The sequence below is a fragment of the Myotis lucifugus genome, unplaced genomic scaffold (assembly GCF_000147115.1).
Source record: "Myotis lucifugus unplaced genomic scaffold, Myoluc2.0 scaffold_137, whole genome shotgun sequence".
Classification (NCBI taxonomy): Eukaryota; Metazoa; Chordata; class Mammalia; order Chiroptera; family Vespertilionidae; genus Myotis; species Myotis lucifugus.
In genome coordinates this window covers 2923692-2941989 of record NW_005871185.1, presented here as the reverse complement: position 1 = coordinate 2941989, position 18298 = coordinate 2923692, and the positions used below count along the sequence as shown (strand labels likewise).

The 18298-nt window shown below is 45.5% G+C and overlaps 1 protein-coding gene across 1 annotated transcript in view; it reads right to left on the bottom strand.

Moving 5' to 3' along the window:
• Nucleotides 1-1920: 1920 nt before the first annotated feature.
• The window catches only part of GTPBP8 (GTP binding protein 8 (putative)), a 97294-nt gene continuing 80916 nt past the window's right edge, over nucleotides 1921-18298 (bottom strand). The window contains exon 7 of the transcript XR_002830655.1: nucleotides 1921-2092. The gene's annotated coding sequence lies outside the window, so the exon portion shown is untranslated. The remainder of the gene's footprint in view (nucleotides 2093-18298) is intronic.

Below are 18298 nucleotides of genomic sequence, written 5' to 3'. Positions count from 1 at the left end.
CCAACATATACGGTGTCCCCCCAAAATGTATACGCACACTTGGCATAATTATAAAGGCAGTGTTTAAAATACACTTCATTTTCAAAATGGAGCTACCAGCTGTTAAAGTGTGTCTACAGTTTTTGGGGACACCCTGTATATACTATGCCCACCGGGGGCCAGTTGTGCAAAACACCTCCAATTTCTCCTGACGGAAGATGCCATCAAGGCAGAAGGCAATTTTGGAGGTGGACGGGTAAACTGCAAAGGCTGGTAGGTCTACAGAGGCCGTGTTTCTTCTCTGGGAAGAGAGCTGAGTGGGGTCTGGAAGGTCCCGAAGAACTCACAGTAGGAGAACTATCAGGAAGCAGCAGAGCCACCCAATGCTTTCTCTAAGGAAAGATTCCCAATAGTTTTACAGTTGCAACCGCTTTCTTTGCTTTGCTCACAAGCCTGGCAAGGGCTGGGGCTCCCTCTGTGGTGGTGGAGAAGAGGGGTCTGACAGGGCCAGACTCACTCGCCTGCAGATCCCGGGTGAGGAGTTTAAAGCTCTCTGTGCTGGGATGATGCCTGAAGTGATCACAGACCAGGAAGTCACACTTGGATTAGAAGATCAGAACCGGGGACTAGAAAGCATTGACGAAGGGAGAGGAAGTGGGTTTGGTCCCAAGTCAGGGCTGCTGCTCAGGGAGACATCAGGCCTGGGGCTAAGATCTGAGCATCTTGATGGAATGACAAGGGCCACCTAATTCATCGGTAAGAACACGTCACGCTTAAGGAGAGGAGCACCGCAAAGGAGAATAGCTGAACCCAGAGGAAGAAACACCTTCCCCATGTGCTTTCCCATAATTAGTCTTGGCTACCGAGATCATACTTTAAAAGAAGAAACTGTGTCTGTCATCTACCGGTCATGGCAACACAATGATTTTTAACCCCACATCTCTTACCCATTCCTTGTAAAGAAACAACTGAACACAATAAGCTTTATTCTTTGCTTGCAGGATTCTTCTTTTCATTTTGATCCTAGATCTTTCAGCCAAAAATATTTGCCCTGAAGCTAGAGAGTAAATATCTTAGCTGAAGATTGCACAAAAGCCTGCTGACAGCTCCAGCTCCTTTTTAAGACAATGCCCATTAGCTGAGGTGCTAATACACACTCGTGTGTGTGAATTTACTCAGACTTGTCTTCAGAAAAATGCAATTTATGCTAGCAGAGGGCAGCAGAAGGTCACATGAAGAAAAACATGTGGCCTTAGCCGGTTTGGCTTAGTGGATAGAGCACTGGTCTGTGGACTGAAGAACCCCAGGTTCGATTCCTGGTCAGGGGCACATACCTGGGTTGCAGGCTTGATCCCCAGTGGGGGCGGTGGGGGCGAGGGGGCTGCAGGAGGCAGCTGATCAATGATTCTCTCTCATCATTGATATTTTTATCTTTCTGTGACTCTCCCTTTCTCTCTGAAACAAATAAAAATATGTTAAAAAATTAAAAAAAGAAAAACATGTGAATACAAAACAAAACAAAAACCAGTAATGATTTAATTTTGTGAGTCATCCTAATACTATTTTTCAGCATCTGACAGACACAGAGAGTCACATTTAGATTAGCATGGAGCGGGGCTCATCATGCCCTGTTTCCCAGAAAGTTACTAGTGGTTGTGTGGCATCCTAACTGCTCATCCTCCTTCCAGCACTTACCTGTGGGAAGATAATGAAGATCTGCTCATTCATCTGACCTTCTGTTCAGGGGCAATGACCACACCTGTTGAGTTGGCCCAGCAGCTGTAGATATAATAGCAACCATAAGAAACACAACTTCAGTTTTCTCACTTTAAAAAAAAATGTATTTTATTGATTTTTTACATAGAGGAAGGGAGAGGGATAGAGAGTTAGAAACATTGATGAGTGAAACATCGATCAGCTGCCTCCTGCACACTCCCCACTGGGTATGTGCCTGCAACCAAGGTACATGCCCTTGACCGGAATCGAACCTGGACCCTTGAGTCTGCAGGCCGACGCTCTATCCACTGAGCCAAACCGGTTAGGGCCAGTTTTCTCACTTTTAAAATGGGGTATGCATAATCTCAACCTACTTCACTAGAAGGATGTTGGAATACTAGAAAAGAAAAAAAGGAAAAAAGAAGACCTAGTTACATGTTCCACAGAAAGGCATGGTGCAAAGCCTCACAATTGCTATATAGAATATGCTTAGAAACTAAAATAACTCCAGGACCGGAAAAGATTTTATTCAGAAATTTCATTTTAAGCATCATCAAAATGCTCCTTGGTTCTAAGTAGAAAATATTCTTAATTAAAAAGAAATTAAACTATAAACATTCTTAGAACATGGCCTGAAAGGTGGTGTTAAAACGGGGCTCGTTTTATTTTTTATTTTTTTAATTTCTTTATTGGTTAAGGTATTACAAATGTGTCCTCATCCCCCCATTAACAAATGGGGCTCTTTTAAAAAAAATTTTTAATGTTACATGCAATAAACATTAATATTTCAAAAAAAAGATTTTAAGTATAATAATATTACCAAAACTGTACTAACATAGTATGATATCACTAAAGTTGTAGGAAATATTAAAAATCAGCACTTGTCATTTGTTGATTTGTTGATGATAGCCATTCTGACAGATGTGAGATGGTACCGCATTGTCGTTTTGATTTGCATCTCTCAGATGATTAGTGACTTTGAGCATGTTTTCATATGTCTCTTGGCCTTCTTTATGTACTCTTTCGAAAAGTGTCTATTTAGGACCTTTGCCCATTTTTTGATTGGATGTTTATCTTCCTTTTGCTAAGTTTTATGAGTTCTCTGTAAATTTTGGAGATTAAACCCTTATCATAGATAACATAGGCAAATATGTTCTCCCATGCAGTGAGCTTTCTTGTTGTTTTGTTGATGCTTTATTTTGCTGTGCAGAAGCTTTTTATTTTTTTATTATTATTTTAAATATATTTTTATTGATTTCAGAGAGGAAGGAAGAGGGAGAGAGAGAAAGAAACATCAATGATGAGAATCATTGATTGGCTGCCCCCTGCATGTCCCCTGCTGGGGATCGAGCCCACAACCCGGGCATGTGCCCTTGACCGGAATCGAACCTGGGACCCTTCAGTCCGCAGGCTGATGCTCTATCCACTGAGCCAAACCAGCTAGGGCTAGAAGCTTTTTATTTTGATGTAGTCAGTCCCATTTGTTTATTTTCTCTTTAGTTTCCATTGCCCTGGGAGCTGTATCGGTAAAGATATTGTTACAATATGCGTCTGATATTTTGCTGACTATGGATTCTTCTAAGATTTTTATGGTGTCCCGTCTTACGTTTAAGTCCTTTATCTATTTTGAGTTTATTTTTGTGTATGGTGTAAAAAATGGGTCTATTTTTAAGTCATATCAGCTAGCATCTAATTCTTCAGGTGCTTTGTCTTTTGCCTCTGTCTTTCCCTTTCTTTTGGAAACCTTCAGCGCCCCCCCCCCTCTCTCACACTCTGTGTGTGTGTGTGTGTGTGTGTGTGTGTGTGTGTGTACACTCAGTTCGCAAGGAGAATGCAGAAGCTGTGCCTGGATTGCCAGCTCAAGCTGTGATTTCCTTTGTTCCTGCTGCTGGAGCCTCCTTGGCTGATTAAGTCCTAGGCTTCTCCCAGGTTTTGTTGGCCCATGAATGGAGCCTCTTCAGTGCTCACTGGAGTGCAATCTCATTGATACTTCCTCCTCCGCCTGCCTCCCTTCCTCTCCCAGCCCAGTGGAGCTGATGGATTAATCCTGCTCTGTACTCATGCCTCACAGGCAAAATGCTACTGGGGTAGAAAATAAGGGCCAGGGGTGGAAGGGACCACGGAGACCTTCCTTCTAGACACCAAACTCCTCAGTCTGCTTAATTGGGGTTAATTGAGGCCCAGGAAAGAGCAGTCAGGAGCTGCGGGTGAGGGTGAGCCTTGACTCTCAGGCCCTCCTGCTCTTCCCACCACAGGTGCTCTCATTGGGACAATACACGGTATCTAAAACAGAACATGAACAGCCACAAACAATCACAACGTATCTAGACACATCTGTCACATTTTACAGCCAAGTGAAGGCCTGGCAACCAAAATCACAGATTTTTGGTCATATGATAACGTTGTACACCTGAAATTTACATGACGTTATTAACCACTGTTGCCTAATACATTTAATGTAAAAGTAAAACCAAATCATAGATCTTCGTTGGGACAAACCAAGAGGTCTACAGCACTTTCTACGAGTCAGAGAGCTACCTTGTTTGCTAGTGGTTGATTGGCTTGTGATTGTTATTTTCCTGCCATATCCCCCATTCTCACGTACATGCCCCAAACCCCTGAGTCCGTAATTATCTACCCAGAGAGTCCTTCTCCGAGACTCTGGCTTCTGTCGATTTTTCTGCTAAAAGACAACACTTACAGCATTTATGGCTTTCTAACATCATATTATATATTTGTTTAAGCATTGAAAGGACAATGAATTTGTTCTTTTCACTGATATATCCCTCTCCATACTTATAATGCTACCTACTTCATGGAAAGCATTAATTGTGTGTGTGTGTGTGTGTGTGTGTGTGTTTGGAATAAATGAATGTGTGAATGAAAACTACCTTCCAATGCACAAGCACTGGAAAGGAACCCTTGGTTAGATGGGGAGGGACCAGACTTGTACCTTCTTTCTTCTTGACTCTCAGTCTCTCCCCAACCCCACCTTCACCCCTCACCCCCAGAACTCCAATCACTGTCTCCTGGCTTCCTTTCCTTCTCAAAATAATCTGGTTCTTCACCTTTACAACAGAGTATAAATAGTTGACAGGCATTTAAAAGTAATGCCTTACAGGGAAAAATTGTAGAAAAACTCTAAACTTAAGCCAAAAGGACGAGTCCCTCATGTAGAATTATAGGAACTGGCCAAAAGATGGGAGGTGGGTAAGAGCGGTGGGCCTTCAGGGAGCCTACTGTAACCCAGCAGGCTCACAGCTTTCAAATGCTCCAGGCCACTGAAATGGAATTCCTGGGAACCTTTGCCATTGACCATGGAATTGCGTCCAGAAAGTTGCCAAGTCTCATCAGCAATTAGACAGTGTTGGAAAGGATTTGAGAAAAATAAGTCACTCATATAGTGATGCTCTCAGTGTACATTAGCAAAACCCTTCAAAATGCAATTTGGCAATACATTATGAGACCCGAATATATTTAAACCAATTGATGCAACCATTTGGTCTTACTCCTGTGAATTTATTCTAAGAATATAATCAAGAATAAGAGAAAAACTTTAGATTCAAAAAGTACCTTGCCATACTATTTCTAGTAGTTAACATTTTTGGGGAAAAAACCTAAAGGACAAATAACAATGAGAAAAAATGCAAATTAGATTACATAACAGTAACAGATTGGAGTTACAGTGCATCTGATCTATTTACTAGCTGTGATAACTTGGGTAAGTTATTTAACATCTCGAAGCTTCACTTTCCTTGTCTGTAAAATTCCTTCTCTATAATAACAGGGCCTAATTCACAAGGCTGAATGGATTAAATGAGATCACTGCAGATAAAGTACTTAGCACAACACCAAGCACATAATTATCTCCTTCTTCTCCTCATCTTCCTCCTCCTCCTTCTTTTTCTTTTTTAAAAAATCTTTATTGTTGAGATTATTACAGATGTCCCTCTTTCTCCTCCCATTCCTCCTCCTTCTTTTTCTCCTCCTTCTTCTTCCTTCCCCACCCCTCCTATTATTATTATTATTTTTAAAAAATATATATTTCTTTATTGATTTCACAGAGGAAGAGAGAAGGATAGAGAGAAAGAAACATCAACGATGAGAGAGAATCATTGATCGGCTGCCTCCTGCACGCCTCCTACTGGGGATCAAGCCCACAACCCAGGCATGTGTCCTTGGCGGAAATCAAACTCAGGACCCTTCAGTCCACAGGCTGCCGCTCTATCCACTGAGCCAAGCCGGCTAGGGCTATCATTATTATTACTATTTTTATTATTACTAGAGGCCCGGTGCACTGGGGGGTGGGGTTCCCTCAGCCCAGCCTGCCCCTCTCACAGTCCGGGAGCCCTCAGTGGATGTCCTACTGATGGCCACAGTCTGGCAGCAGAGGCTCGGAGCAGGCATCCTGTGTGTGTGTGTGTGTGTGTGTATGTGTCCGTTGGGGGCCTGCCCCAAGCGGCATTGGAGGCTCAGAGCAGGCGCTGTGTGTGTGTGTGTGTGTGTGTGTGTGTGTGAGTGTGTGTGTCTGCTGGGGGCCTGCCCCCAGCCACACCGTGGAGGCTTGGAGCAGGCGCCCCTCTGTGTTGATCTCTCAGGATCCTGGCCTCCACTGCATGTTTTTCTCTCCTTTGAGCTGTGGCCAGGGTGGGGTGCTGCCTGCAGGCTGCGCTTTTCTGCTCATGAATCACCTGATCACTGCAGAGACCAGGGGTAGGCCCTGCTGGGTGCTGCCTGTGGGGAACTTTCCTGCTCTGGGATCGCCATGGCAATCCCAGAAACAGGCCCACCTGGGGGCCACCTGCCCTCCGCACTTGCCTGCTCTGGGATCACCATGGGGATCCCAGGAGCAGGCCCACTTGGGGGTCGCCCGCCCTCCGCACTTGCCTGCTCTGGGATCGTCATGGGGTCCCAGCTGGCAGCGGGGCTTAGGCGCATGGGGCTTACTCGGTACACGGGGTCCAAGCTGGGGGTGGGGCTTAGGCGGCGGGGGCTTAGGTGGCACACGGGGTCCCGGCTGGGCGGGGCTTAGGTGACGCAATAGCGCCACCTAAGCCAGGCTGCTCAGGGCCGCACACGGGGCCCGGATGGCATCTGGCGCTGGCCAGCCCTGCCTGCAGTATGCAAATTAACCGCCATCAAATATGGCGGTTAATTTGCATATGGCACTGATTAGCCAATGGGAAGCGTAGCGAAGGTATGGTCAATTACCCTTTTTGTCTTTTATTAGATAGGATTATTTCAGCAGGAATCATCATATCTTTGTGGAATGCGCAGAGATTAAAAATGGTGGCAGAGTAAGTGGACGCTGCATGGACACTTTCCCAGGACCAAACTGGAATTACAACTAAAATACAAAAAAACTTCCTGAATAATCAACTGAAGACTCGCTGGAGAGAACCCTGATAATTGTTGGATTACACACCCAATCTCCCAACAGTCTAGTTAAATGAATATTATAGGAACCTTACTAAAGTCCAAAGTCCCATGACAAGCATACATCTTATCGGTATGGGCTTGGGATTTGATTCCAAACAGGCAGGGCTAGAAGGCATCTTTGTCCAGAGGTTGCCTCACATATTTACCCTTAATTAATAATAAAAAATAATAATAACTTGGCTTTGAAGAACAGGGCAGATGATCTTTCTTCAGCTGTTTTGCTGGGTACATTCTATGAAGGGAAGGGAATTGTGGGTGGAATGGGAAAAGTAAGATGTGAAGGGGGTCCACTTAATGAGATAGCTCCTGTAACTTTTTCAGCTGTTTCTGAACTTGTTTTGAACCATGGAACCCCTAAAAAAACCCTTCTATCTCTTCCCTTTCTCCCCTCCTCTTAATCCCCAACTCAGTCCTCAAATCTGACATTTTTGCTGGCTTGTGCAGATCTGAAGTTCTCAAAGAGCAGGGATGCCTAACCAGGGAAGCTCTGAGAGCCATCATTAATGACCATCTGGTCCTGGATCTCAAATAATAGTAATCCTGCATGCATTGGCTCAATCTGCACAGCTTTCTCCTTTTCCCCATCCCACTCCCCCCTTTATTTACCTACCACAGATTGGGCTCCAAATCTAGGACCTTTCTCTTTGTAACTGTTCATGGGTTGTAAATTTGATCTTCTTGGCTGCTTGTCTATTTGCTTTATTGTTGGAGTGTGTGTGTGTGTGTGTGTGTGTGTGTGTGTGTGTGTGTGTGTGTGTGTGTTGGTGAATATGTTTACAGAGAAGTTCCTGGGGCTGCCCCCTGGTGCTTGTGAATGTATACCCAGGGACAAGTTAGGGTACCAATTCTTGGATATAGCTTATGTATATTGAGCTTTAAGTATCTGTTCACATTTGTATATCTGAGTATTTGGACATATTTGTATCAACTTTTATGTTAGCCAAGAAGAACAGCCTGCCAAGGGAAGCAAATGTTTCCTACTTAAGGATTTCTATGATGATATAACTCCCCAAGTGAATGAAAGAGGAGGCAATGCTATACACAGATTATAAATTCACACCATACCCTTTCTAGATTATTTAAGAAGACAGGCAGGGTGTCACAGGCCCTAACTATTTGTGTACACCTTTCTCCACAAAAAAGTATTAAAAAGTATCCTTTAAAACTCCATTGGTATATAGTATATTCATTTTTTTTCTTCTGATTTTATGACACACGAAAACATGCTGAGAGTCCTTCACAGGATGGTGGGTCCCTGGTCCTGTGCCTGATGTACCCAGTGGGTGTCCACATGGCGCTGGGACACAGCTGAGGGGGAGGCTGTGGTGAAGGGGCCCAAGGCCTGTCCCAGCAAAGCTCCACGGCTACAGCATTCCATTTCCAAGTATCGCGAGCTTAAGAATTTCTCATATAAAATCTATGGCTGACATTTCTTATTTATCAGCAGGAATAAGATATTGTAGTGTAAGAAGCATGGTTCATGTCGTCATTCGGACTCAGAAGTGAATTCCAACTCTGCGCTTCGTATGCTTTTGCCACTAACGAGGTCCACAATCCAGTGTCTGCAATTTCCACGTCGAAAAAAGAGCTCTAAAAATCACAAAATGTTTTCCCCCCTCAGAATTCTGTTGGTAAAACACTTGGTGTGACCTGATGAGGCTAGTCATACTGTTCATTTATCTCAGTTAGTGTGATCAATAAAGTTAGGACTTCTCCATGCACTGTTTCTTTTTTTTTCTAATATAATATATTACTTAAAGTTTAAAAAAGAGGCAATAAGCCCAGACTAGAATACACCCCCACCAACTCTAGCAGTGCAGGGCCCCATGTGTCCTTGAGATGACCCTGCAGAGTGAGTGAAGGCAAGCATGCCGGAACTCTGAACCGTAATCCTGCAGCTAAGCCAAAGCAATATTCCATGTGGGCTGTACTGAGTTTCCCATCCAGGTCCCAGCAGAGCTGATGAGAACTGGCTAAGCAGCTTTTCCCAATAAGCAAACTTGGGCCATCACAGAGTAAAATAAATCTCCCAGCTCGGCTATCGAGGGGAGAAGATGGAATCCTGCTGCTGACAAAGGGGCTCATTGGGACAGCCAGGCAAAAGGCAAGCAAGAGAGCCAGCCAAGTGTCCTTTGTTTGGGGTAACAAAATGCTTGCATTACGTGAGATAGCATATATATACACATGTGTGAGTGTGTGTGTGTGTGTGTGTGTGCGTCTAGTTGAAGACCCCTCAGTGCCAATGCCTACCCTGTCATTTACAATGCTTGAATAGACGGAGGTATTAGTATTCATATTGGAACTAAACAGGCCTAGGAGAGAGGGAGAGAGAGAGAGAGAGAGAGAGAGAGAGAGAGAGAGAGAGAGAAACAAGAAATCCTAGCTCTAAGGAGAGAGCCCAGGACCTGAACGATCTCCCCCTGGAATTTCCCTCCACAGTGAGTGATGTGCCTTATCTCTTTCTTCCTGATAATAGGAAGCTGAAACTCAGCCAAAAGTAGAGCCTCTCCAGGTCTCTGAGTTTTGGAATCCTGACCAGCGTGTGACACGGGAAGGGGCTGATGGGTTTAAATGTGGAGACTGCTGGTAGAAAACAACTGCCACACTGTCATCTGTGAGGCCCAAGAAGGGCTGGTCCCCCTCGGGGAGCTGTCAGAGGGCATCGGTGAGGCTGGCATACATGCACATGCACTAGCGATCCTTGCAGGCAGTGGCTGTAAGCCAGGAGGTTTGCAGACCTCATCCAGTGGAAAGAGAAACAATTGGGAGTGAGCATTTAGCCATAAAAACTCTCAAAGCAACCCCCAACTCCTACCTCAGTTCTCTACCCTTATTCAAAAAACGGCTGAGGATGGACCTATGGCTTCTTCCTGTTTGGGTGACATCAATTCCTTGTTTGGACTTTGCCTTAGTGAAATGATGGGATCCATCCCTCACCAGAACAGGGGAAGTAATGTTTTTCAGATAGGAACAAAACTAATCTAATATACTCCAGGGCTTTGCAAAGGCACACTGTGTACCTCATCCTTTGTTTCTGGCATTGTCTCAGTTGAGGGTGGGAAGGAGTTGGGAGAGGAAGTTTATATTAAAGGGGATGGCATCGAATATGGATGATTGATTATTCAATAGGTATTCTTATCTCTTAGACCCATGGTTGGCAAGCAGTTCTTTGGCCCCTTGAGTGTGGCTCTTCCACAAAATACCACGTGCGGGCGCACACGTACAGTGCGATTGAAACTTCGTGGCCCATGCGCAGAAGTCGGTATTTTGTGGAAGAGCTGGTATTTTGTGGAAGAGCCACACTCAAGGGGCCAAAGAGCCGCATGTGGCTCGCGAGCTGAAGTTTGCCAAGCCGCAGTTTGCCAACCACTGTAAAAAGGTGCAAAGAATAGCCCATCATTTCCAACATCTTGAAGCCCAAAGACACTTGGAGACCATCAGAGGTGATGGCTAATGATGCACTAAAGAGTATTCACACTCGGAGAATTGCAGATTTGAAAAGAGTCCTGGACATCATCAAATAATACTCCTTTAACTAAGGGATATGAACACTGATGCCCAGAGAGGCTAAGGGACATTCTCTATGACTGAAGTAATGCAGTGTAAGAAACCACATAGTTCATCTGAATGGCCATAGAGCCATCTTGGCATAGCCCAGACTTTGGTACCACTAGCTACATCTACTTCTTCATAAAAGGGAAGAGAATCCATTCATACAAACTTCTCTTTTCTCACAGGTAAAATGAGGAAGCTGAATAATGCCAAGTGTTGACAGAGATGTAGGCACAGGGGATCTGCTGGCCGAAAATGGATATTGTAGCCATTCTGGAGAACAGTCTGGCTCTACTTTGTCAAATTAATATTCACAAACCTATGAGCCAGCAATTTTACTCCTAGATACACTATCCCAGTGACATGCTTACAATAGTCCACATGGGATATAGACAAGGATGCTTCTTCCAATACTGTCTGTGGTTTTAGGGAGTGGGTAGATGCAGTATGATGAGACTCACCCTGGAGTGCTAGGAGCAATAAGCAACAACAGATAAAACGAGTGTGTGGCAAATGCATGGTCTTAAATTGGTACTCCGGAGCGGGGGGCGGGGAGTATGAAATATAATGTGTTAAATAGCAAATTTCATTGAATTTAAATACCATTTACTATACTATCCACCATTGCTTTGTTTTGACTCAGAAAGTAAAAATTCTGCCAATGAAACTATGACGTACAATTGATTGCAAAATGCATCCTCATGTCAGAGATTAAAATGTGGAATCCAATTATGAAAATAAAAATAAACACATAGAGTAATATGTATCGCAAGAATATATTCAAATACATATTAAACACGTTGCTTATGGGGTGTAGTGGTGAAATGGGAGTGGCTCCTCGGGCAATAAACTAACTCTCTGCCCCTGCCCCCACTGCCCAGTTCAAGCAAAGCCTCTGAATGAATCAAGATTTTAATGTTTGCTTTAGTTCAAGATTACATTTGAATAAGTAGCATTTCAGTGTTTCACATTTTTACTCTGCTCAGAATAGGATAGTGTAGAAGGAACTTGAAATATAAGATAGCTTGCTTTTTCCAATTTTATTTGGACCAAACCTTACAGTGGGATGCAGACATGTACGGACTCATTCCCTTTCTATTTTATAGGAATAGAGCAGACACCAGCCCCAAACCTGAAATCCTGTTTGTCTAAGGAGTCTGCTACTGATGTATTGAACGGTGCTTAAGATTTGGGAGTTTCCTTTGCCAGTACAGCAATTGAAATAAGCTCCACATGGAATACTCTGAAAATAGTGCTGTGTGTAAGTTAACCACCCATCTCACAAAACGGAAGTGTCCAAAGGAAACAACAGTTCGCAATACTAGGAAGGTGTCTGTGTGTAGACAGGTATCTGAGTGGGGAGGGGGCTTTAAAGGGCAGGTGAATCTATTGCTAAATTTCGTTTTCCTTCATCCCACCTGGAAAATCACTGATGTTCATGGGAATGTCTTTGAGTGCCAGGAAGAGTAGGTAATACTGCCATTGACTCCCTAGAATTTCTTTGCTCAGTAGCTGGGACCATGTGAAGAGGTTCCCTTCAGGATGTTTGAGCATGAACAGTTTACACAGTTCAAGAGAAAACTGAGCCCCTCTTATTTAGCCCCCTCATTTCTATGAGCTCTAACCATCCTTGGTCTCACTTAGATTATACGAGAACTTAAAAATCCAAGAAGAACTTGAAAGAGACTTTTTAAAGGCCATTATTTTGTCCTTAGGTTCTGAGAAGGAGCAAGGGGATGGGAAGAGGACCCACCATTGAGAGTAAATTGGAAGAGAAATGCTAGTCATGACTGTTTGCTTCTCCAAGGCTATAGCTTATGCCTTTTTATTTATGTATTGAGCTATAATTCACATACTGTAAAATTCACCATTTTCAAGTGTACAATTCAGTGGGTTTTAGTACATTCACATTTAATACTCACCATCACCACCATCTAATTACAGAGCATTTCACTCTGCCCCTAAAGAAAACCTGCAGCAATTGGCAGTCTTGTTGGCTTGTTTGTATGTAGGCCTGCCTCCGGTATACCACATTACTCATTTATTCATTCATTCATTCATTCATTCATTCAACAGACACTGATTAAGCACGGGCCAAGCTCCAGGCATGGGACAATTTAGCCCTGCCCTTTGCAGCAGAGGTAGGTACCCAGCCACAAAATGTTGAACATTACCTGAGGGAGCACAGTGTCTTTTAGGGTCACAGTAAAGTCTACAGGTGTGGGCCTGTGGCAGCGAGGGGGGTTATTTATCAGTGGCTGGTGAGCGCTGTGAGGGAGGACTTGTGATTGACAGCAAGTATACAGAGGGATTACACGTGTGCAGGAAGCTTTGCTGAGGTTTCTTTTTAATGGTCCACCTCCCTGAAGTAGTGAACCAAACCTGCACATTCCCAGACACCTAGGCCTCTGGCCGCTCATCTGCATTTCCTGCTCAGTCTCTGTCTGGCCTGCAAAACTTCTTTCCATCTTCAACAATTTTCATTTTCTTTCACTTAGTTCTCTTTTGCATGCCTTTTCCCAATTATTTCCCCATATAAATCCCTTTTACTTTTATCGTTTTTCTTTCACTTTCCTTCCTTTTTTACAAGTCTTTCCCCTCACATCCACAGTGGGTTAGAGGTAAGAATGTCTCTTCTCCACACTCACATTCAGAGGAAGTGTGAGTGTGCTGGTCTCCCCTTTCCTGCCATGCCATCCTATATAATAAAGAGGTCATATGCAAATTGACCGCCATGCTCTTGCACAAGATGGCCACTACAGATGGCCGGCAGGGGAGGGTAGTTGGGGGCAATCACGCCAGCAGGGGAGGGAAGTTAGGGGTGACCAGGCCAGCAGGGGAGGGCAGTTGGGGGAACCAGGCTGCAAGGGAGGGGCAGTTAGGTGCAACGGGCTGGCAGGGGAGGGCAGTTTGGGGGGACCAGGCCAGCAGGGGAGGGCAGTTAGGGGCAACCAGGCTGGCAGGGGAGGGCAGTTGGGGGCAACTGGACCAGCAGGAGAGGGCAGTTGGGGTGACCGGGCTGGCAGGGGAGGGCAGTTGGAGTGACCGGGCCTGCAGGGGAGGGAGGGCAGTTGTGGGGGGGACCAGGCCTGCAGAGGATGGCAGTTAGGGGCCACCAGGCCGGCAGGGGAGGGCAGTTAGGGGTGACCTGTGGGATTGGGCCTAAACCGGCAGTCGGACATCCCCCGAGGGGTCTCATATTGGAGAGGGTGCAGGCTGGGCTGAGGGACACCCCACCCCCTCAGTGCACAAATTCGTGCACCGGGCCTCTAGTCATTTATAATTACACCAATGTAAAACAATATTACAATAAGCTCTTACTGTGAACCAGGACTGTACTAAACTCTTATTTACTCCTTTGTCTTATCTACTCCTCACAACAATCCAATAAGGTCTGTGCTGCTAGGATCTCTATCTAGTTTACGAATTGGAACCCCAGCCTTCGAGTTTGTTATGACATTTGTTTAGCATCATAAGCGAGGAAATGGTAGAAAGTCACCCAAAGCCTGCTCTGTTTGAGGAGCCGAAGGTGTGATTTTGTAATTCCCCTGCTTACTTTCTGGGTTTCTATCTGTCCTCTGACCCACCTCCCACCGGAGGCAGCTCCCTCTGGCTTCCTGAAGGGAGCCTGCAGTGCAGTTGGCCTCTTTTCAGCATTAGAGCCGGAGGATGCCTGGCAGGGGCTCAGCTCCAGCTCCATGGGGCATTGTAACTGCTGGTACCAGGGCAATAAAATCTTAACGGTCTCCAGAAAAGACGCTGTAAATTCTTCTGAGTCCCACTTTGGGTGTAAAGGTTCACGCCTCCCCCCTCCTCTTTCTTCTCCACCCCCACTCCTGGGAACTCCCCCGGGTTCCATGAAAGGGGCCATGCATTAAAACAAGGCGCAGAAACCCCAGCAGCCTCCAGCTGCAGCCAGGGTTGTGTTTTGTATAAGAAACCTCCTTTAAAAAGAAACACCCAAAAACTTAGGAATCAACTTTGTTTCGTATCATAGACATGTAGCTTATGCTTTGGGAAGCAACATAGAGAGGAAAAAAAGAAGTGGCAGAGGAAAAGGCCCACAGAGGACAACAGAAGACAAATGAAGAATAACCCCAAATGTGTAAGAATGATCAGAAGAACATTTTGTAAAAACGACACCCAAGGGGTTCTGGGATTTTTTCCTCCCTGGATTATTTTAATATTTGTACCTGGACCCTGACACACCAGCTGTGGTCTTTCTGAAAAATTCACTGGGCTGTTTGGGACTGAGCTGGGAAATAGGTAACAGCAGAGGCCTGAGGGGGAATGAAAGCTCATTTCTTCCTCAGGGAGCAAGAGAACAGATCTCTGGAGCAGCTGGGGGCTGAGGCAAGTAGAGCAACAAAGGGTCCCTTTCAGAGTCTCCTTTCTGCCCTGGCCTAACACCTGACTGGCTCCCATCTAGAGAAAGTGTGGACGTGGGACAGCGACCTAGGGAAGTGACCACTGGGACAGGCAGCGTGGTGCGGCCTAAACCCAGCATCACACCAGCAAAGTTGCTTTGACTCATGTCCCCGCAAGGAGTAGCAGTCCAAGGGCTGAGGGCTGAGCTCAGACTCCGATTCTATATGCTTGATGTCAAGGACCGTGAAAGCCAGGGGCCTGGGCTTGCTCAGCACAGCAAAGGGTTTTTATGTGAATCGTGTGATAAAACCCAAAATGTATTTGTCCAAATCCTGCTTCTCTTGCAGTCTTTAAACCCCTGTGCATTTCACAGGAAATTAAATCTGTGCTTGTCAGATTCCTTTACCCTGACTTCATTGAAGGGAAGCTAGGTTCGAGTTGGCTAATGTACTGCTAGGATTTGTTTCTGTAATGAACTTCTGATGCTTTTGTGATCAAGACTGAAGTACAGTGGCAGGGCCAGCAGCAGCGAGGCCTAACCTTCACTGGCCAGGTGAAGAGTGTGTGTGCGTGTGTGCACACGCGCGTGCATGCACACACAGGGGCACATGTACGCACACACACAGGGATGTATGTGCCGGTAAAGGAGAGGTATCGGGGGTGGACAATTTGCATTACAACTGTGTGCTGAACCCCTCGTCTCAAATCTGAGCCAAATGTTTAAAGACACTTTGGGAGTTGACTTGTTCTTCTAATTTCAGATGTCATTTTGGGAGGAATGTGCCTTTCTTTAAAAATTTCAGGCTTCAGGCTTCTTTCCCAAGTCAGACAAGACTTCCTCTCCAAAAAGTCTGAGGCCTTAATGGAGATTAAATGTGTGTTTTCTGCTGTACTTAGCCAGCAGCAAAGAGAAGTTTTTCTATTTTCTCCTGTCTTTCCTCGAGGAGAAGAAATGCATCTTAGGCATTTCTGCCTCTCAAAGTCTATAGCAGAGTGCCTGGCATCCAGTAGGTGCTCAACTATTGTGTGTGGAAGGGAAGTTGAAATCTTTAAGGAGCACTTTAGCCACCCCTTGTGCCTCCTCTCAATATCTTCTCTCCAAAGCCCCCAGACTTCTCTGTTTTCTTTTTCCCGAGACTTTTGTAAAATTACCTTTATGCAGATGGCTTCCAAAGTCTTTTGTTCTAGCCCCTCCAGCCTGCCTCCCTCCATCTCGACCTTCTGGCTCTTTGGGGAGGAAAGAGGGAGGGAGAAGATTCCCTACTAGTATTTCAAACAGTATGGCTAGAACTGCTCTTCTGAGAGCCTTTCCTGCCACGGCTTCCCTCTTTGCACACGTCTAGAGCAGGAGCCTCAGGCTTCTCTGCTGCTCTTGTCTGGTGACAGAGTGGGGCAGTGCCGTCTGCTCAAGTCCCAGGGGGAAATGGGGCTGGGGGCACCCCTGGGCATTGGGACCTGGGGAGGGGCTGGGCATGGAGGAGAGAAGGCATCTGAGGTGGTAAGGTTTGAGATGCTGTCTGGGGGGCGGGGGTGCTTTGCAAACAACGCTGCTGTACACGGCGTTTTGGTTACTGGTGAGAGTCCCATGCTTTGGTTGGACACTCCAGGCCCCTAAATGCCTTTTCTCCCAATCCCACACTCACAACAGCGTGAGACATATTTGTCTGGGTTCCTGTATAGAGAGCTGAGTCCAACCTCTTTCTTGACCACAAACTGCTTGACCTTAAGAAGCTTCTTGCTTGCCAAGCCTCCAGCCTCCGGCCCCTAACTTCCCCCAGCGGTTCTCTAAGCACTTCAGCCCAGTTCAGAATCACCAGGAGGCTTGTCAAAACATAGGGTGCTGAGTCCCACCCCCAGAGTTTCTGTGCTGTAGTTCTGGGGTGAGGCCTGAGATTTTGCATTTCTTACAAGCTCTCAGGTGATCTGATGCTGGAAAGAGGGGGGGGCGGTGGAGGGGGGAGTGCAAATCAGACCAACAGGCCCACTGGCTCATTCTTTAGAAACCACTCACCCATGGTCTCTCTCCAAGTGCGTAAGGGCTGCCATTGATTGAACTTGATTTCTGCTTAGCTTTTTAGGTGCTTTATCTCATTCAATCCTCACAACAGCCCTGTGAAGTCGCTCCTGTTAAAATTCCCAATTTTGAAGAGGAAGAGACTGAAGCACAGAGAGGGTACCAGCTCACCCGATGGAAGTGGGAGGCTGTTTCAGAGCTGGGCGATGCTGGTGCTGACTCTGCCGCGTGTGCATTTAATCACCCTGCCGCGCTGCCCTAAGGGCCCAAGAATTTTTCCCCCACGTGGATGCCTTCTACCTTAGAAACAGGGGGCTTTGCAAACAAGGTGCCCTTTCATTCTAAAACCCCCGCCTCAATTTCTCTTTGCTGCTGGCTAAGTGCAGCAGGAGAAAACACACATTTAATCTCCATTAAGGCCTTCAGACTTTTTGGAGAGGAAGTCTAGTCTGACTTGGGAAAGAAGCCTCAAGTACTGACATTTTTAAAGAAAGGCAGTTTTATTGCCTCCAACAGCATATGGCAATGCAAATGCGTGACTAACAGAGCATTTCCAAGAATTCCTCTTGGCCTTTTAAAATAAATAAATATGGCTCATTTGCATAAAACAACTGTATTCAAGAGCAGGGCCTGATTACTTGAGCTCTGGTTAAAAATACATTTTGATGTTGGGGCTGGTTTTTTAGAGGCTTGATATGGATTAATAACCCAGGTTTTCAAACATGCAGGCTTTCAGACCCTCCCATCAAAAGGTTGCTTTCCATTTGCTTCTAGATTCAGGTTTCGGTGTTTCAAGAGAGCTCTTTGGCAAACCCCACAAACATGTAACTGTTATGTGAAGGCAAAATATGACGCACACTGGGCAGGGCTAGGATTCGACTGTAAATAAAAATAGCTCAAACATCTTGGTGCTTCGCCTCAGCAAGGGTTCTGACACTTACTGGGGGCTTGGGGAAGTTACAGACTTTTCCAGAGACCCTACTATATGGTGTGTCAGGAGGGAGTCTGGGAATCTGCAACATAGCTAATCTCGAATTGTATTTTGTTCTTTTCTTTTTTAAACCCATTTCCACCTCACCCCCAGGTGAGCAGGTATGCCCAGCGCAGGTCAACAGTTCCTAAGACACACTAATCATGTAATTTAACTCAAGGGTTCATTGTTGTGAAATCAGTTCCTTCCCCCATCGTATTAGTTTCGCTCCTCTGGTGTAAGGGTCATTACCTGGGGGT